General features: G+C 38.4%; 1 long non-coding RNA gene across 1 annotated transcript; it reads left to right on the top strand.

The window, feature by feature from the left end:
* Nucleotides 1-1,022: 1,022 nt before the first annotated feature.
* LOC125778186 (uncharacterized) lies at nucleotides 1,023-1,707 on the top strand. The gene is made up of 3 exons (XR_007422552.1): nucleotides 1,023-1,273; nucleotides 1,338-1,405; nucleotides 1,472-1,707. It is a non-coding gene; the product is annotated as an uncharacterized LOC125778186 (long non-coding RNA).
* The last annotated feature ends 19,915 nt before the right edge of the window (nucleotides 1,708-21,622 follow it).

Below are 21,622 nucleotides of genomic sequence, written 5' to 3'. Positions count from 1 at the left end.
TGTTTTTCATTATATATAACACAAAGTTGTACAACTCGATGAAATTGGGACAATGATTGGTGCGTGTGTGCCATGCTATGGAACTCTACCAGCTTTTATTCCCTCAGTTCAGCAATATTCCCTGCAAGACGGAGGTAACAGATTGCACAAAAAAAGCGCAGTTTCACGAATGATAAAAACAAAGATTGCGCAATGACGAGTTCAAATTTTGTTCGTTGTATTGCAGGCATACAAAATCATGAATATCATCAAAAGTTAACATCAATATAAATGAATATTTTATAGTGAACATTTACCTACATATTCATTTAATTGAATTTTCATTGTATTATTTAATTTTGTCTCTTTGCTGTGTTTGTTTCAACCATATACATTTATGTAAATAAAATGATTGAATATTTTGTAAGTATCAAGTATCAATACACTAAATGTGTATTTATTGTCTTATTTAATTTTCTTTTTTTACTATACATATCGCACTTGTTAAGTTAAAGTGTAACAACTCAAAATTTGAACATTTTCAGTAGAGATGAAAAACTGTTTCCGTAAATATTAATAATATATTACAAAGAAAAAACAATGTAATTGCACGAAAATATCATTAAAAATAATATAACCGTTGTTTCATTTTTATTTGTTTAGTATTTGCACGAATATAACAAATTTTTGAGTTATTACTCTTTTCCTGAAATTTTTTTATATACATAGTGGTACAATGTACAAGTGTAGAAGTGGCACAATTCAAAATGTTACACTTTATGTGATACACTAACGAACCAATTTGATAAAACACTTGGAGACAACTAAAATCAAAGAGAGTTACATCTTTAGTTGAGTCGAAAGAAGTCATTCTGAAAACAAAGAGAGAGTCATAACGGGTTTTTTAACGAAAGACTAGGCAAAGCACTGAACGATTTTTACAGTGGGTAGAGATGACACAATATTTTCTTGCAAAAAACTAAAATTTGGAAATTTTGAGTTGCTACGCTTTAACTTAACAAGTGCGATATGTTCAATTAAGTTTTTATTTAAGGAACGTATCCTAAAATATATTCTAGCTCTGAAAAATAATTCTTTTATTTTCGAGCTACAATTTACAAAATTACTGAAATCTATATGCTTCTGGACGTAATTTGTGCGTACTGATTTTTAGTACCATCGACGTCGTCAAATACTGCTTGCAAGGCTCTCATATGCTCCATCAACATGTGTATCTGTTGGATAGAACCATCAAATATTGTGATACCGTAACCATCGTCTGACGGTCATGCAGGTATAATGTATTGATATATAAATATATTAGTATTTGCTTAAAAAATTATATTTATGTTTTTCAGATATAATCCAAAAGCTGGATGCCATTGAGACCCGTCTCACTGCAATTTAAAAGTCCCTAACAAACAAAGTAAGTAACGCAGTATTACATTACCAAATTAAAACAGAAGCTAATTTTTATATATTAATTTTCTAGATGCCAGAAAAGGCCGAGATGCAGACGCAGAGTAAATTATTGCGCCCATGCCGCGTCATAGTGGCAAAGACGTACCTTTCAATCAGCCGCATCACCGGTGACTTGGAGGATGAGCATTGCGTGGAGCTCGCGTCGAAATTGCCCATGTCATCGGAAGAGCACTTGTGCTTCGGGGAAGACAAACATTCACAAATGAAAATGGATATTAGTTTTAAGTTGTACGTATTAATTTTAAGTTGCACATATTAGTTTTAAGTTGTACATATTCATTTTAAGTTGAAGTCTCTAAATTTACTTTTACAAATATGCTTTTTTAACTAACTTTTATACTGAAATAAACTTAATCTTGTGTTTAAGTAAATATGATTTTATTATTAAATAAAGCGAAATAATAAAAAAACTGAGTTTTATTTAGAAGAATTGAATTTGCTAGAAGTAACAAATGGGTAACCGATTAGGCACAAATCCTCTTGAACCAAATGGGGCGAGCCTCTCCAAGTGTACTACTTTCATTTTACATCGTGCTTTTCCATTTCTTTGTATGCGGTATACCACGTCATTAAGTCGTTTCATCACCATATAGGGTCCTTCCCAGGCTGTCTGCAGTTTCGGGGACAAGCCTTTCTTTCGAAGTGGATTGTACAACAGGACCAGATCACCTTCTTCAAAACATTTTGAATTTGCCACCTGATCAAACCGATCCTTCATCTTATTGCTCATCAAATGCGTGTGCTGCCTTACCATTAGATGCAATTCATTAATTTTTTCCTTTAAGGCAGCGCAATAATCTCCATCATTTCTTACAGCTGCAAGATTCGTTCCAAACTTAAGATCAGCAGGGAGTCGCAGATCAGATCCGAAAATAACCTTCGCTGGCGTGTAACCAGTTGTCTCGTGCTTCGCTGAACGATACGCCAGCAGGAACATCTGGATGCACTTGTCCCAATTCCGTTGATCTTTATCAACGATTTTCCGCAGATGTTCTTCGAGGGTTCGGTTGAATCTCTCTACCATTCCATCTGATTGTGGATGTAACGCTGTTGTCCGTGTCTTGTGGATGCCCAATAATGTACAGACTTCTTGGAAAATGGAAGACTCGAAATTCCTGCCTTGATCTGAGTGTAATTCGACGGGCACTCCGAACCTCGTTATCCAATTTTCTACAAACGCTTCGGCTACTGTCTTCGCTTCTTGGTTTGGTAAGGCATACACTTCTGGCCATTTACTGAAATAGTCCATGACAACCAGTAGATATTTGTTTCCGGCCGTACTGGTTGGGAACGGACCTGCAACATCCATTGCGACTCGTTCAAATGGTGATCCCACGTTGTACTGTTGCAGCCTACCGCGACTTTTGACTTTAGGACCTTTAGCTGAAATGTACTTTACACAATTACTTATCCATTCTGCTAATGAATCTCGACAACCAATCCAGTAGAACCGTTGTTTAATCTTCTCTATAGTTTTTGTAATTCCAAGGTGTCCTCCACTAGGACCATTGTGATATTCTTTCAATACTTTCGGGATCATGGACTTCGGTACTATGATCAGCAGACGAGACTGTTTGCCATCTTCGCTTTCCCAGGTACGATGAAGGTATCCGTTAACGAGGTTTATGCTGTTCCATTGGGCCCAATATGCTTTTGCAATTGGACTCTCGCTACTTATTTGTTCCTTTGTTGGTCGTACCCCATTTTCTTTGGCTATTATCAGCTTTGCAAGATCAGGGTCCTCCAACTGATTGATTCTGATGCGGTGAGGAGTCCAATCATCTTCAGGTTCTATATTCAGTAATCGTACGTCGATTATACCTTCTTTTCCTTCTGATTTGGAACAATGTTTACATTCCAGTGGACAAGGGCGACGTGATAATGCATCCGCATTTTTGTGGTGAATCCCCTTTCGGTGTTCTGTTTCGAAGTCGTAATTCTGTAATCTTATAATCCATCGTGCAATTTAGCCTTCCGGATTCTTAAACTGTAATAACCATTTTAATGCTGCATGATCAATCCTCAGCAAGAATCGTTGCCCATACAAATACTTGTGGAAATGTTTCACACATTCCACCACGGCTAGTAGTTCTTTTCGCGTCACACAGTAGTTTTTCTCTGGTTTCCCGAGCACTCTGCTGTAATACCCAATTACTCTATCTTGCCCGTCGATGAGCTGAGACAGGACACCTCCAATTCCATAAGCATCTCGCATCTGTATCCGGGATGAATTTCTTTCCAGGTATTGGACAAGCTAACATCGGCGCCGTACAAAGTAGTTCTTTAAGCTGCTCAAACGCTTTTTCTTGTTCCAACTGCCATACAAACGGGCGATTCTTCTTTGTTAAATCATGTAAACTTCTAGCCACGTTCGCAAATCCAGGTACAAAACGGCGGTAATACGTGCATAAGCCGAGAAAGCTGCGGAGTTCATGTATGTTTGTGGGTCGAGGCCAATTTTTAACTGCTTTTATTTTTCCCTCCTCGGTGTGAATCCCCTCAGTTGACACTTTATGTCCGAGATATGTGATCTGCTTCTTCTATAATGAACACTTTTTGGGATTCAAGCGCAATCCGGCTGATGCTATTCGCTGAAAGACTTCCTCTAGATTTTTTAGATGATCATCAAAACTTTTTCCCATGATGATAATGTCATCAAGATACGCCAAACATGTCTTTCAGTTGAGTCCTTTTAACACATGTTCCATCAGTCGCTCGAATGTTGCAGGCGCATTACATAACCCAAATGGCATCACAGAGAATTCCCATAACCCGTCGCCCATACTGAAAGCGGTCTCATCACGGTCACATTCATCAATCTCGACTTGCCAATATCCACTTTGTAGATCTAATGTAGAAAACCATTTCGCTCCAGACAAAATGTCTAATGTATCGTCGATTCTCGGTAGAGGATAACTGTCTTTCTTTGTGACATCATTTAACTTCCTATAATCTACGCAGAAACGGGTGCTACCATCTTGCTTTTTAACTAAGACGATAGGTAAACTCCATGGACTTATTGAAGGTTCGATTACACCGTTTTTGTGCATGTCTTCAATCATTTTGTTAGCATCCTCACATTTTGCTAGTGGAACCCTACGCGGAGCTTGTCGGATTGGTTTAGCGTCTCCGGTATTTATACGATGTTTGACAATGCCGGTTCTTCCTGTGTTGTTTCCCTCGTTTGCAAATATGGATGCATATTTTTCTAATAGTTTTTCTGCTTTTAATTTTTCATTTCCATGCAGTTCGTTCACCAAATTGTTTGAGAGTGTAGGACTTATGTGCTGTGGCTCAATAGTAGGCTTCTGTTGTGACCGTTCGCATCGTGCGATTGCACTTATATTCTGGCACTGTCCAATTACTGCTCCTTTCTTCAGACTTATAGGCGTGTTGAATTCATTCACTACTCTGACCGGAATCGTAACGTCTTCTCTAGTTTTCACAAGCGTTCTTCCTACCAATATGGGTATATCTATTTTTGTTGGTTCCACAATCCACAATTCTTCAGTCCCACCCCCTCCATTCACTTTAGCCCATACAATCGCCTCAGATTTTGGTGGAATACTCTGATTATCATCAACAATCACCCTCTTATTTTCAACGTTGGTCACATATCCGGTGTTTATAGGCATCTCCATGTTCTGGCAAAACAGCATTTGCTTGTTTAAATCCAAAGTAACCCCGTGATCAATCATGAAATCTACTCCCATTATAATTTCATCCGTGATTTCTGCTACGATGAAGGTGTGATTAACTACCAGGGTACCAATCATCACTTCGCAAAACATTTTTCCCGCAACAGCTGCTTCCTCCCCGGTGGCCGTTCGAAACTTGCAACCGACTAATGGTTCAACTGTTCCTCTTACCACGTCCGGTCGGATAATTGAATGTATGGCACCAGTATCCAAAGTAAGCGTTGACAGTCGTCCATTTACGATACCGTTGATAGTAAGATTGTTGTCATGGCGACCTATTTGTGATATCGAGATGGCGGGGCAATTAGTTGTGGGAACCAGTTCACGCCCCTTTGAACTGCTCCGTTTTATTTTAACGACTTGTGAGATGTGGATGCTCCGTCCTCGTTATCTGTTGGTTGTTTCCGTTTTGATGGGTTTACTTTTATATTGCAATTTCGGGCAAAGTGACCCGTTTTTCCACAGTTGAAACATCTGCCTGTTGTATTTACTCGCGGTGCAGCAGTTGTCTTCAGAGTCTTCAATATTTCCTCCATCAGCGCTGGTTGTTTCATTTCAACTCTTTGTACTTTGTGTGTTGGTTTACTTAGTAGGGAAGCTGTTTCCTGTGTGAGGGCGTGCGAAACCGTTTCAGCAAACGTTCTTTTTGGCAATGCATATGTGGCGCGTTCGGTGTCCACTTCACGAATTCCATTTATGAAACTTTGAATTTTTACCCTCTCAATGTAATCCACAGGTGCATTTGCATTTGCCAAATGAGCCAGTCGTTCTATTTCAGTTGAGAACTCTTGCAATGACTCGTTCATCTTCTGACCCCTATTTTGCAGTTCGATCTGGTATATTTGCTTCCGGTGCTCACTACCATATCGTCTTTCTATCGCACTCATCAATGCCTCATAGTTGTCCCGTTCACAGTCTGGAATAGTCTGAAGGATTTCTGCTGCAGGTCCTTTCAATGATACAAACAAGGACGCTACTTTGTCTGCTGCATTCCAGTTATTGGCCATTGCTGTCTTTTCAAACTGAAACGATTTTCTGTTTACACTGCATTTTCTGCTATTTGTGATGTATTTTCAGCTATTTGCTGTGCCAGACGATTTTCTGTTTACACTGCATTTTCTGCTATTTGCATAATAGCCACTAACAGCATGTTCGTGTCTACACTTGATGATGTTCGTTGTTCTTCTACTTTTTCTTCTACCTTTGTAGAAGTTTCTGGCCCATCAAATTCGAACTTGTTCACATTAATTCCATCCGCTTCCATTGCTTCACGTAATCGTGCTTGCAGATCCGCCTTTTGCCCGCTTATCGGCAAATTACGCTCCTCCAGTTCCTTTTTTAATTGCTGAATTCTCAATTCTCCGAATTTAACCATCTTGAATTTGCATTATTTGACAATCCCAATTCTGACACCAATTGTTGCGATTTTACTGCTTGCTAGTTTACTTTACTAGATGGCTAAATGGGTATCAGCCTTCCCACTTCTGCCCGTCAACATCATCCCACACATCTACGTACATATGCAACACTGATTCGCCACATTCCCCACACTCATCATCACTTTCTTCACATCATCCACCACGTTCTAACACACACACAAGGACATCACACACCAACATCTACTTTCGCCGAAGACATGTACAAAAAGGACGGACACCTTGTTTAACATCATCATTCTGGCGCTACGACATCGACAATCGACTCGTTTTTTCCCCTTTTGGCGAACTTTGACCTCATCGGTTTTTTGAAAGTATTTTGTGAGGCAAAAATTTTAATTTCATTTTTTAAAATTGTATTGTGCGAGCAAAGTGTATATTGTATATCCTATACATATCTTTGGTGCGGAAATAAACATAACGTGTACATTTATAGCTCTTTAAAAGTGTTACGAATCTCTTTTTAAATTTAAAATTTTTGGAAAATACGGTGAGTGCGGAAAGGGTGACATATACCACGAAACATGGTCCTTCGAGCCTAAAAGAAAGGCACTACGGAAAATAATAAAAACGTTCAAAACAAAAAAAAAAATATTATTAATATTGTGGTGGTATGAAATATATTCAGTGCAGTGGGCTCAAATACAAACAAGTGCACAAGTGCTAGAAAATTAATATACTCGTACATATACAAAATACAACAATTGGAAACAAAAAGGAGAGTGTCAACAGAGGTGCAAATTGCTTGTTACACAAAATAGAGAACACATATCTCACCTAATCAAAGAAAAATAAAAATTAAAACAAACGGGCGCGAACTAAATTGAAACAGCTAAAACTAACTAAAAACAAACACACATACAATAATTTATACGGGCGCGAGCTAACAAGAATCTAAAAGAAAAAACCAAACAACAAAAGCAGATAAGAGAAAGGCGGAATAAACAGCTGGCATCCAACCAAGAGGAGGAACTGGACAACACTCACACGCACACTCACTTCTGGTTACTACCCAAAAACCCCTAAGGGAAATCAAAGTGAGTTGTATCGTTTCCATTTTTTGGTTTTAATTTTATGTATATATGTATGTATATTTGCTGGTAACTACGGTTGCATACAAAACCGTTTGAGCAACATTTAATTTAAACGGATTTTAAATATTCCTTTATACGGTTTAATCTAAATAACCGATATTAGAAAACAAAAACAAAAAAAGACGTGTGGCACTCGGGGACTGCCGCGGTAAAGCTATTGCATAGCATGCTGTATCAACTTAAGCAATTATAATCTTATTTTTTTATTTTATTTCGCTCATGAGTCATCCTGCATCCAGACACTACCGCCTTTGTGGTATGCAACATTTTTCGTCACCGCAATGTGTTTTTTACGCCACACAGCGTCACCTGTGTGTGACGTTTTAAGCGTCAGGTATACTTCCGTTACGAAATTTCTGCATTCGGTCCCCTCGCTCAGAAGCTGCGATAAAATCTATGCAATAGCTTAAAAAAAAAAGGATAATATCGCGCTATTCAAGTATTTACTAAATTTTCCGGCAATACTTCTTCTGCTTCTTAAAGCATTAAGCTCGATTGCTCAAAGGAAGTAATAGGCGCAATAAGAATCTTAAAGCAAACATCAAGAGAAGAGAGAGAATATAACATACATATATACATACATTTATACAATTTAAACACCACTGTTAATACATTAACACACATTGCTTGAATTATTTATATACATACACACGTATACTTGCATTTAAGTGCAGAGGTTAAATGCCTGCCCATTTCAGATTCTCTCGTCTTCGGTATATTCCGTACCGACAAAGTAATAAAATTGTTGACATACATACATACATACAAGTACGTATGGCATGCATGCGGCCTGCACTAGAATAGGCAAACAAATTTAAAAAATACCTCTCTCCCGGAGAAGAAGAAAAAGAGAAGTGCAATAACACGGAAACATACGTGCAAGCACAGAGAACTGCACATACATACTTATATACAAAAGGTATTGACCCTTTTCGGTACACAAGTACGAGGGCATACCAATAAATCCGAAAAAAAAAATTATAGTAATATTATAATATTATTATTAACATACTTATTATTATTATAATACTTATTATAATAATAATAAACATAAACGCCATCGCAAGTAGATACAACGGCGAGTAATACATATAAACAATAAACGCGGATTTCACTAATTTTATCGGAAATAACAAACTCTTATTTACCTAAAAGAGTTTTCGGTTGATAAAATTCTCAGTACATACTGAAAGAAAATATATACAAATATTTTACAAATCTACATTTTCTAAATGAATATAGATTCAAAAGAATCTAAAACATCGCAATTCTTGAAAATTCCTAAAATGATTTCTGACGATAAGAGTCCATGTACACCTGCAGAAGCTACACGCTCTAAGCAAGGTGCTACAAAACAAAAGAGGGGGAAAGACATATCATACTCCAAATTCATTTCTGAGAGCGACTGTCTCATAAAATACTGCACTCGATTTGCTTCTTCGCCGATTCAAGACAATTCTGAATCGGCGCTAGAAATAAAAAGCCAAACTATTGAAAATTTTTGGACACGTCTCCAAGCTGCATATGACGCAATTGTAGATACTGACGATTCAGATCTACCAGAAAACTTTAAATCTTCTGCATACGCCAAATTTGAAAACTGCTTAGACCAGTATGAAGATACAAAGATTATGATCGCAGATCAACTAAAACTCATAAAATCAATTGCACCTGCTCCCCACAGTAGAGTAGAGTTACCACAATTGCAAGCCCAAGAGGCAACAGGCATTCATCTCAAAGTGCCAGCGTGCGATACAGAAATATTCCATGGAGGTTATGAACAATGGCCGTCCTTCCGGGACATGTTTACTGCCGTGTACATAAACCATCCAAAACTATCGCAAGCGCAAAAATTGTATCATCTCCGATACAAGACAAAAGGTCAAGCAGGCGTAATAGTAAAACAGTTCGCATTAAGTGATGACAATTTCAATTTGGCTTGGGAAGCTCTGAAAGCCAGATATGAAAACAAAAGAATATTGGTCGACAAGCAAGTAACCATACTCATGAACTTGCCGAAAATTCAAAAAGAAACAAGTGAAGAATTCATAAAATTAGAATCCACTGTGTCAAATTGTTTGTCGGTTCTAACGACACAAAATATTCCCACAGACAGTTGGGACCCTATTCTGGTAAACATATGCACCGCAGCATTAGCAGAAAAATCATTACTTCTATGGGAGCAATCGCTCTCATCAAGAAGAGACTGCCCAACGTGGCAGCAAATGAAAGATTTCTTAACTGCCCAATATGAAATTGCGGAAAGGGTAGATAAAAAAACAATCAGAACTAAAAACGTTCAACCCGACCTAAACAGAAGCTTCAATAGACCCCAAGTCAATAAAAACAACAATTTAAATAGAAGCTTTTTCAAAGCACAATCGTTCACATCTGAACAAAATAAATTCACGTCATGCGAACTATGTACAGGAGGGCATAAGCTAAAAGCTTGCGAAAAATTTAAAAAATTGAATGTGAATGAAAGGAACAACTTTGTCAGGTCAAAAAGACTCTGCACAAACTGCTTGTCCCACTCACACAATCTCAATAATTGCGAAAGCAACTTTAACTGCGTATATTGCCACAAAAGGCATCATTCTATGTTGCACATAAACAACTTTCCCAACACATCTCAAAGTAGCGCTTTTTCAAAAAAAGCCACGGGCCTAGTTGCAACAGCAACTCCCGAAACAGAAACTCAACAAAATTGCCAAGAGACACCATGCTGCTCAAAGGCATTAAAATCTCAAACGCTACACAGCGATAATCATAGTAGAGTACTACTACCCACAGCAGTTGTCTCCATCGAACATCGAGGAGAACTGTTCAAACTAAGAGCCTTAATAGACCAAGGGTCCCAACGATCCTTTATAGCGTCTAAGGCCCAAAATAAATTAAAATTGCCAACAAAACAAGCCAATTATGAAATTACGGGAATGGGCGGAAGAGTAGTACAAAACTCTAACAAAATATGCCCCATTACCCTAATTTCCCCCCAAGCGGATAAGCGCATTCAAGCAAATGCTATTGTCTTACCGCAACTAACAAACATGCTTCCAAGCTATCAAATAAGTAGCAAGCATTGGGATAAGATTTCACATCTGACTCTTGCAGATCCCAACTGCAACACCCCCGCTCAAATAGACCTTCTATTAGGCAGCGATCTTATATCGCAAATAATACTGGAAGGTGTTGAAAAAATTTCTAAAACACTACTGGCGCAAAATACCATTTTCGGATGGGTCCTAAGTGGACTAGTTGCGGAACCAGTCACAGCAATGACAACTCAAGTTGAGGAAATCTCAAACGAGTACCTCAATTCACAATTGAGAAAGTTTTGGGAGTTAGAAGAACTCCCCCCCATTTCAATTACAACACCAGAGGATCAGTATTGTGAAGACTTTTACAAAGCCACAACTACTCGATCAGCTAATGGTCGGTATGTCGTACGACTACCACTAAAACAACAATTTCCAGACACACTCGCCTTAGGTCACTCTCGCACCTCTGCAATGCAGCAGTTTCTAAGTATGGAAAAAAACCTACTTAGAAAAGGTGAGCTAAAACAAGATTATGATGGTGTCTTGGAAGAATATCTTCATTTAGATCACATGGAGGAAGTAAGCCCATGTGAAAAAATCATAAGAGGCAAATATTACTCTTTCTACTTGCCACATCATGCAGTAGTAAGGCCTGAGAAAAAAACAACAAAAGTTCGAGTTGTCTTCAATGCCTCAAGAACCACCAGCTCGGGGAATTCCCTAAATGATATTCTATTTACGGGACCCACACTCCAACCAGATCTAATGCTCCTCATATTGAACTGGCGTATATACAAATACGTATTCAATGGGGATGTCGAAAAAATGTATCGACAAATAATTGTTCATAAAGATGATCAAGATTTTCAGCGGATTATTTTCCGAAAATCTGCCAATAGTCCACTACGCGACTTCAAATTAAAAACAGTAACCTTTGGCGTAAACTGTGCTCCATACTTAGCCATTCGTACACTCCACGAACTGGCAGAAGACACAAGGTCAGAATTTCCTCTGGCAACACAAGTGTTAAAAACACAGACGTATGTGGACGATATCCGGTCTGGAAGCCACAGTCTTCCACTAGCATACGATACCTTATCACAGGTAATAAATGCCCTCAATACCGGAGGGTTTCCATTAAAAAAGATAACAGCCAACCACCCAAATATTTTAAAAAATATTCCTAAAGACCATTTGTTGGATACTAATTTCCTTATATTTGAAAAGGAAAGTACAACAAAAACACTGGGCATCCAATGGAATGCGATATCGGACCAGTTTTCATACACGAGTGAGTCCATATCCGCATTATCCGCCACTACAAAACGCCAAATTCTCTCCTCTGTGGCAAAACTTTTCGACCCCGCAGGATGGCTTTCGCCAATTATGATACAAGCGAAAATCCTGATCCAAGAATTATGGCTAGACGGAACTGACTGGGACGAACAAGTGAAACCTCTTCGCTTAGAAAGATGGTCCCAGTTTGCTAATAACCTAAAAGACATTTCGCAGACACAAATTCCACGGTGGGTAAACTATTCCCCCGAATACAAGGTGGAACTACACGGCTTCTGCGACGCCTCTGAAAAGGCATATTGTGCCACTATATATGTGCGCACCCAAAGCGATATTGCAACTACAAGCCACCTACTAGTGGCAAAAGCAAAAGTTGCGCCTCTAAAAACCATAAGTCTACCACGACTTGAACTCTGTGGCGCTCTGCTACTAGCAAAGCTAGTTTCCATGGTACGGACCCACTTGAACATGGCAAAATACAAGGTATATCTATGGTCCGATTCCGAAATAGTTCTAGCCTGGTTGGAAAAACCACCACATGCGTGGAAAACATATATTTCCAACAGAACGTCTCAAATACTTGACCTAGTAGGAGCAGCCACTTGGCGACACGTAGCCAGTGCTGACAATCCTGCGGATCTAGGTACAAGAGGATGCAAACCTCTGCATCTCGCCACCTCCACCCTTTGGTGGAATGGCCCCCAATGGTTAACAGAATCTCCCGATTCTTGGCCACAATCGCCCATGCGCAACATAATTGCCCCAGAAGGTCGAAAAATCGCCACTTATCACACTACAATGGATGATGCTGACATCCTTGCACGGTTTTCATCGTTCCCCCGAGCACTCAGAGTAGTCGCCTATATCCTCAGATTCATAGAGCGACTCAAGTATAAAGTTAAAGGGGCAACCTATCCCCAATGCGATACTTTGACGCACCAAGACTTGCAAAGGGCAAAAATCGCCCTTATCACATCAACTCAAACGCGCTATTTCAGCCGCGACATATCCTTATTAAGAGAACTGAAGCCGATTGATAAAAGGAGCTCACTCTTAGTATTAAATCCATTTCTAGACACGAAAGGTCTGCTTCGTGCGAATGGTCGGCTTGCAAATTCAAGCCTAACATATAATGAACGCCACCCTATAATAATACCAGAGAAATCCTCATTTGCCACATTATTCATCAATTATATCCATATACTCATGTTACACGCCGAACATCGCCTCATGCAACATATGGTACGCCAAGAGTACTATGTTCCCCGCCTTAAGCCCCAAATCAAGAAGTGCATTTTCACGTGCAAGGTCTGCACTATGCACAAGCAGAAAATGAGAACGCAGATTATGGCAGCACTTCCACCGGAACGCTGTAACTTTGCTCTGCCTTTCACCACTACAGGTGTCGACTTTGCTGGCCCTTTTCAAATAAAGGCGTCCATGCTAAGGTCTCCCACCCTGATGAAAGGCTATGTGGCTGTCTTTGTCTGTTTTACGACAAAAGCAGTACACCTTGAGCTATGTTCCAATCTGACAAAGGAGGCTTTCCTCGCGGCATTTGCTCGCTTCGTCGGACGACGTGGCTTTCCATCCAAAATCATGAGCGATAATGGTAAAACATTTATCGGAGCTCAAAGAGCCACAGAGAAACAATTTGTGGATTTTATGAAACAAGTCTCACCAGACATTATACAAAAATATGCTCCCCAAGGCATCAATTGGCAGTTTATCCCCCCAAGCGCTCCACATATGGGTGGTTTATGGGAATCAGCCGTAAAAAGCTTCAAATCACATTTCAAGAAGCTAGCTGGCACTTATAAATTCAATTATGAAGAGTTCACGACACTCTTAACTAGAATTGAAGCCGTTCTCAACTCACGGCCTCTCGCAGCCCTCTCGCAAGATCCCTCAGACTTTACAGCACTAACTCCCTGCCACTTTCTTAAAGGAGCGCCCATCCTGGCCACACCTGAGCCTGGCGTGGAGACGCTCTCCTTATTAAACAGATGGGAACGAATTAAAATTCTCCATCATGAATTCAGTCGCCGATGGAAAGAAGATTATTTAAAGGACCTCCACAGAAGGTACCGGTGGAAAACACCAGAAAAGGCGCCTCAGCTTGGAGATTGCGTCTTGATCAATGACGATTGTCTCCCCCCTACCGAATGGCGGCTTGGCCGCATAGAGAAGCTTTACTACAGCTCCGACGGTCATATTCGCGTAGTCGATCTCCGCACGCAAACTGGAACACTAACCAGACCGGTCGTTAAACTATGCTTTTTGCCAACAGCCGAAAAAACCGATATATAAACCGTAAACCGAAAAAAAAAAACCGAAAAAACCGCCAAATATACCACAAACAATAACTTAGTAAAACCAAAAATAACATAAAAGGGTCGATCCACATGACGACCCACTCATGCCAAACCATAATTTATTAAAACCAAAAATAACATAAAAGGATGCTAACCTCTGCATCTCACTCATGCCACACCACGTGGCAACATAGTTCACCACTATATTTAACCAATATCTAATGATGATAACTCTTCTCTAGATACATATGGATATCGATGCGGCAACAGCACCAATGCCAACCATCCGTTCGGCTGTCCACGTTCCCCGCCCGGGGGCTGTCCCAACACCAGCGCCGCGAACCATCACGGCAACAACGCAGTCCACCGCTGCACGCAGTGCAACTCGAGCAACTCCGACGTCGCAACCTAATGAGCTACCTCGCATCAGATGTCCTCTATGTTGTCGTTCGCACAGGTTGCCACACTGCAACATATTTAAAGGAATGCCACCTCAGCAACGCCAGCAGGTTGCCCGGGCTCATGGCCATTGCCTGAGTTGCCTGTCGCCTACGCATACCACACAAGAGTGTACGTCCGGCTATGTGTGCCAAATGTGTATGCTTCCACACCACACTATGCTGCACCGCATCACCAGCCCCGAGACCGGGCGACACTCTGCCCCACGCAACCGCGGGGGTAAACGACGTTCAAAACGGCAGCAACAGCGAAGGCCAATGACCACTCCGGACGACTCGCGTCCGCGAGACCACCATAACGTAACACGGCGGCAGCGTCCTAGGCCACCAACCCGCCGTCCAACCGGTCTCGGCAATGTGGTAGCTACGTTGCAACAACTCCAGCGATTACTAGGCTAAAAATTTGCCTAGGGGGCCCAGGATGGCTAAATGGGTATCAGCCTTCCCACTTCTGCCCGTCAACATCATCCCACACATCTACGTACATATGCAACACTGATTCGCCACATTCCCCACACTCATCATCACTTTCTTCACATCATCCACCACGTTCTAACACACACACAAGGACATCACACACCAACATCTACTTTCGCCGAAGACATGTACAAAAAGGACGGACACCTTGTTTAACATCATCATTCTGGCGCTACGACATCGACAATCGACTCGTTTTTTCCCCTTTTGGCGAACTTTGACCTCATCGGTTTTTTGAAAGTATTTTGTGAGGCAAAAATTTTAATTTCATTTTTTAAAATTGTATTGTGCGACCAAAGTGTATATTGTATATCCTATACATATCTTTGGTGCGGAAATAAATATAACGTGTACATTTATAGCTCTTTAAAAGTGTTACGAATCTCTTTTTAAATTTTAAATTTTTGGAAAATACGGTGAGTGCGGAAAGGGTGACATATACCACGAAACACTCTGGATCGACAAATAAAACCAAAAGCCGTTTAATTCAACAAAATCTCTTTATTACGAAATTAGTCTACACTATAACAGTTTACTCTTAGCACTGGATGATTACGTTGGTGCTGCCACGGTTTATATAGCCACGCACTCCTCGCTGATGCCGAAGTGCCCTTCTAGAATATTTCGTCTGGCAATTATAAGAACATAATGTTGGCATAATTCCGATTTCTTTGGCGCCGCGATTTGAAGAAAACATATAGGGTTATAGGGTTCGCAAACGCTTAGTTTAGGAGATATTCGACCTTAAAGTTCAAAAATTCGAAAAATTCGAACATTTCAAGAAGCTATTTCAGCACGATAAACACACTTTGTTTATGCGACTTCATGGCAACTCACCCCTCACCACAACATTCATCACACCACACAACATTCAGCACACAACATAACATTCATCACATAACTCACACTCATCTACAACACAACATTCAGCACACAACATACACCATCATACACGCAACCCCACGCAACAAACCAACCACACTACACACCACACGTTATCGTTTCACCACCTAACCGATCAAAAAGGATTGGTTAGATGGGGGTGAACACAATTCGATCTATACACCCGCAGAATCAACACGCGTCCCGTCAGCGATTGAGCCTTTTTTCCTGTCGTCGAGGTAGTGGTCCTTCGAAAAAATCCGTTCGGTCGTGGGGTTGTACACCGGCAGCAGCAGCAGTGAAAATTCATATACATCAAATACAATACAATATATGTATGTACACATATACATACATCCGTAGTTCTTAAACCTTTAAATATTGTTAAAAAAAAAGAAAATTTTATTGTATACTTATACAACAAATATAAAAATTAGTGAACTGAATTCAAGTGCAAAGATTGAATTTACCCGGAAACACAAGTGTTTGATATACATAACCATTGGCAAGAGTAAGTATACCCCCCAAACTAAGTGCGACGAACAAATGGTCCTTCGAGCCTCTCAGAAAGGCACCTAAGATAAAAAAAAAAAAAAAAAAAAAAAAAAAAACCAAACAACAAACGTAAATTAGAAAATGAAAAAATTAAAATTAAATACATAAAGAAAAAGTGCAAAAAAAAAAAAAAAACAAAAAGTGAAGAAAATTATGAAATATACATACATATGTACATATTAACAAATAACATAAAACGGGCGCGCGTATAACACCAAACAAAGGTCAATAACCTCAAAATACATAAACGGGCGCGGTTAATACAAATTACATAACTAACTAGAGAAACTATAACTAAAGTGAAGTGACAGTAGCAAACAATACTGGAAAGTGCTGAAAAAAAAAATAAAATAAAATAAAATTACTACATATGTATGTACATATATGCTCAAAGTGCAGTGCAGTGCTAAACGAACAAGAAAAATACGTATGTACATACATAACATATACTAAGTGACAAAAACCTTAAAACCTACGGAAGAAGAAACAAGGACAAGCAACGTGGGAACATACTACAAACCCAACAAAAAATATCCAAGAAGACAAAAGGAGAATAAGCAAGAGAAAGAACGAAGAGATCAATAAGTATTGCTACCCATAAACCCTTGACGGAAGAAAAAGTGAGTCCATTCCAATTTGATTTTTTATAAAATTATGTATGCTTGATATACAGTTGAAGCTGTAATACGGCAATCAGCTATTTAGAAATAACCCAACTGTTCTATACGAAAAATCGGTTAGACAGTTCGGTATATACATATGTATGTATAGGTACCGAAATAAATAAAAAAAAAATTGCGGTACCTGCCTAACGCTTATTTTGTGTTTGCAAACACACTATAATTTTCAAAAATCAAAAAAAACAAAAAAAAATTTTTTCAAAGTCAAGTATTATTACTTGCATGTTCTGGTGATACCCCTTGTGCTAAAAAAGCAACAAGCAGGATCGCCTATAATAAATAAGCAAAGGCGAGCAAAAAAAGAACATGCAAATACATACATATGTACACAAATAAGTAAAGGTACTCGATCATGTAAGAGATACATACATACATATGGGCATATACATACATACAAAAATTTATGGGCAATCAAACTTTCCGCGCGAAATTTTATATGCCGTAATTAATATACATATATTCATGGACATATGGTACATACATAAATGAACTGTAAAAATTTTTTGAAAAACTGTTGTTACATAACTACCTGCCTTCAAGCTTACTTCGTGTCTCCAAACACACTACCAAAAAAAAAATAAAATTTTTTCAAAGTCAAGTATCCTTACTTGCAAGTTCTGGTGATACCCCTTGTGCTAACAAAGCAACAAGCAGGATCGCTTTAAAAATAAGCAAAGGCAGAAGAAAAAAAAAAAAAATATAACAACAACATAACAGTGGATATTTGTGTATGTACATATGTGTACATATGTATATCGCGATCCAACTATTCTCGTTATCTCTCTCACGTTGTCTCTCTTCGTAATATAACGTACCAATAAAAAGGTTACAAATACAAACATATCTACATACAAGTAATAATATATAAAATATATTTATTACTCCGGTCAGTGAACTTTAAAAGAAGAAAAAAGAAAAGCGGAACAAAACGGAACAAAACGGAATCGAGATCCATGTACAAGGAGGATATCCATAGCAACAATTAAAATTAACTAACATACATATTTATGTATGCGCATTCTTATCGAGTGTTTATCGCAATTTCATTTTCGCGTGCTTTCTGAGCAAACGCAATTAACAAAACATTTACATACATACTCATATATTTAACATTAACATACATATATAATATTAATATATAAAAAATTGTATACTTGTGTTCCGTCATTTCGTTTTATTGCATATACGTATTACATACATACATATGTACATATATGACAATTGTGCGAACTATAAGGGAAACAAGAGAACAGAAACATTAAGCATAACTATATGCATATAAGTTTACATACATACATACGTATATTTTTGCGTCATTTTTATTTTCCTTTTGCGTTCTTATCTCAAAGATAGACGTACTAAGGAATAATATACAAATTAATCGCGAGTATATCGCAGATACGTTTAAATAATACACGGTAAAAAAAAAAAAATAAAAAAAAATATATATATTTAATAAAACAATTGCATACTAATACATACATATATAAAACAAAGGATTAATCGATTTATGCGGTGAATAAGCGTTCGCAAAGTCCTAAAATATATTTCATTTATCATAAAATTTATTATATTTACAAAATTTGGTTTTTTTTTTTCAATACCAATTTTACAATTGTATTTCACACGAAATACTGACAAACATTTTTTACAACTCCAATTATACAATTCTATTTCTAACGAAATATTTACAAAAAATTTTGTATATAATTTCTCATAATACCAATTTTACAATTGTAGTATTTCAAGCCAAACATTTTAAGCTCAAAGCTTCCAATTCAATTTAATTAATGCAATCTGACAAATCAAGAGAGGTTAAGCCAAAAACACCGCTATCATTAGAAATTCCGAAAATGGCTGATGAAGATAAACCACAAGGCACACCTGCTGAAGCTACACGCTCAAAGCAGAGTATAAAACAAAAAAGATCAAAAGATCAGACAATATCTAGATTCATCACTGAAAGTGACAGTTTTATAAGATATTGTACAAGATTTCAAGCTTCCCCTATTACTGACATCACAGAATCAGTTTTGAATATAAAACTAGAAAGTGTTAACAATCTATGGGCACGCCTTCTGGCAGCGTACGATACAGTACTAGATACTGACGACGCAGAACTCCCAGAAAACGCAAAAGCTTCGGCGACAGCCAAGTGCGATAACTGCCGCGATCAGTATGAGTTAACAAAGGGAATGATAACTGAACAAATAAGTTTAGTAATGCCAAGTAGAGCCACTACTCCCCCTCCCAGAGTAGTTACAACACCAAAAGAAGACCTAGATAAAGGCATGTATCTCAAAGTACCAGCTTGTGATACTGAAATTTTTAATGGATGTTATGATCAATGGCCGTCCTTCCGGGACATGTTCACTGCCGTTTATATAAACCATCCTAAACTATCACAAGCACAAAAGTTATACCATCTAAGGTACAAAACAAAAGGGGAAGCAGGCAGTATCGTCAAGCGATTCGCTTTAAATGACGAAAATTTTAAGCTGGCTTGGGAAGCACTAGTCGAAAGATACGAAAATGAAAGGGTTATGATAGAAAACCCAATAAAAACTTTATTGCATTTGCCAAAGATTCAACAAGAAACTAGCAAGGAGTTTCAAAACTTATACTCGACAGTGACCAACTGTTTATCAGTGTTAAAAACACAAAATATCTCCACAGAATCGTGGGACCCTATGATAGTAACCATTTGCGCAGAAACACTGCCTGATGCTGCTTTGCTACGATGGGAACAATCTCTAGTGGAAAGAAAAATAATGCCCACCTGGCAACAGATGAAAACATTCCTCACTGCTCAATACGAGATAGCTGAGCGAATAGACAAAAAAATTATAAATATAAAAAGTCATCAAAATGACTCAAGTAAAAACTTGTTTAAACCTCAAGCCAGCAATAATATGCCATACAATAGACACGTTAATAAAAGTCACACTTTCGTGTCAAACCAAACCAATAAATGGCAACCATTATGTGAAATTTGTAAGGGAGGTCATAACATAAGATCTTGCGAGAAATTCAAAAAATTATCCGTTTCTGACAGAAACAATCTTGTCAGACAACATAAACTTTGCATCAACTGTCTGTCGAATGCTCATACGACAAAAGACTGTGAAAGCAAATTTAGTTGTGTGTACTGTCAACGAAGACATCACTCACTGCTTCATATTACGAACTTTCAAAATATGAAGCAAACTCAATTCCATAAAACCACCGGGTTAGTCACTACAACCAAAAGTGATAATCCCGAAATCTCAAATCCCGAAAAAAGGGAAGAACAACCATGTTGCTCTAAAGCAGCAAAAATTCAAGCTCTTCATTCAGAGAATGAAAGCAAAATTCTTTTACCCACCGCGGTCATCGCTATTGAACATAGAGGAGAATTATTCAAACTAAGAGCATTAATAGATCAAGGTTCTCAAAGATCCTTTATATCATCTAAAGCTCAAAATCGGCTAAAATTGCCTGTCAAAAATTCAAACTTCCAAATTTCAGGAATGGGCGGAAGAATTATCCAAAATTCGAACAAAATATGCCCAATTACCATAGTATCTCCAAATGCGGATATTAGAATAGATGCGCAAGCCATCGTTCTACCGCAACTTACAAATTTGCTTCCAAGCTGTGAAGTAAATAAAAAGCAATGGGAAAAATGCTCATATCTCAAATTAGCAGACCCCAACTGCCATACCCCATCACAAATCGATGTGTTGTTAGGTAGTGACTTAATACCTCAAATAATTCTTGAAGGTATAGAAAAAATATCCAATAAATTGTTAGCCCAAAATACAATCTTTGGGTGGATATTAAGTGGCCAAGTCACAGAAAAAATTAATTCTTTTACAACTGAAGTTGAAAATATTTCAAACGAATATTTAAATAATGAACTCAAAAAATTCTGGGAAGTAGAAGAATTGCCTCAGACTACTCAACTTTCAGAAGAAGATCAGGCATGCGAAGCCTATTACAAGTCCACAACAACAAGAAACGGACATGGTCGTTATGTTGTGCGACTACCATTCAAACCAACTTTTCCTGAAACCATAGCTCTAGGCCACTCTAGAATATCAGCAGTCCAGCAATTTCTAAGCCTGGAAAAAAGCCTGATGAAAAAAAGTGAGCTTAAATCAGCATATGATAATGTGATGGACGAGTATCTAGACCTCAATCATATGGAAGAAACTGTACCATATGAAAAAGTATCTAAAGGTAGATAT

This window comes from Bactrocera dorsalis, chromosome 4, assembly GCF_023373825.1.
Source record: "Bactrocera dorsalis isolate Fly_Bdor chromosome 4, ASM2337382v1, whole genome shotgun sequence".
NCBI lineage: Eukaryota > Metazoa > Arthropoda > Insecta > Diptera > Tephritidae > Bactrocera > Bactrocera dorsalis.
The sequence above is the reverse complement of the archived record's forward strand: the minus strand, read 5'-3'. Positions and strand labels throughout refer to the sequence as shown.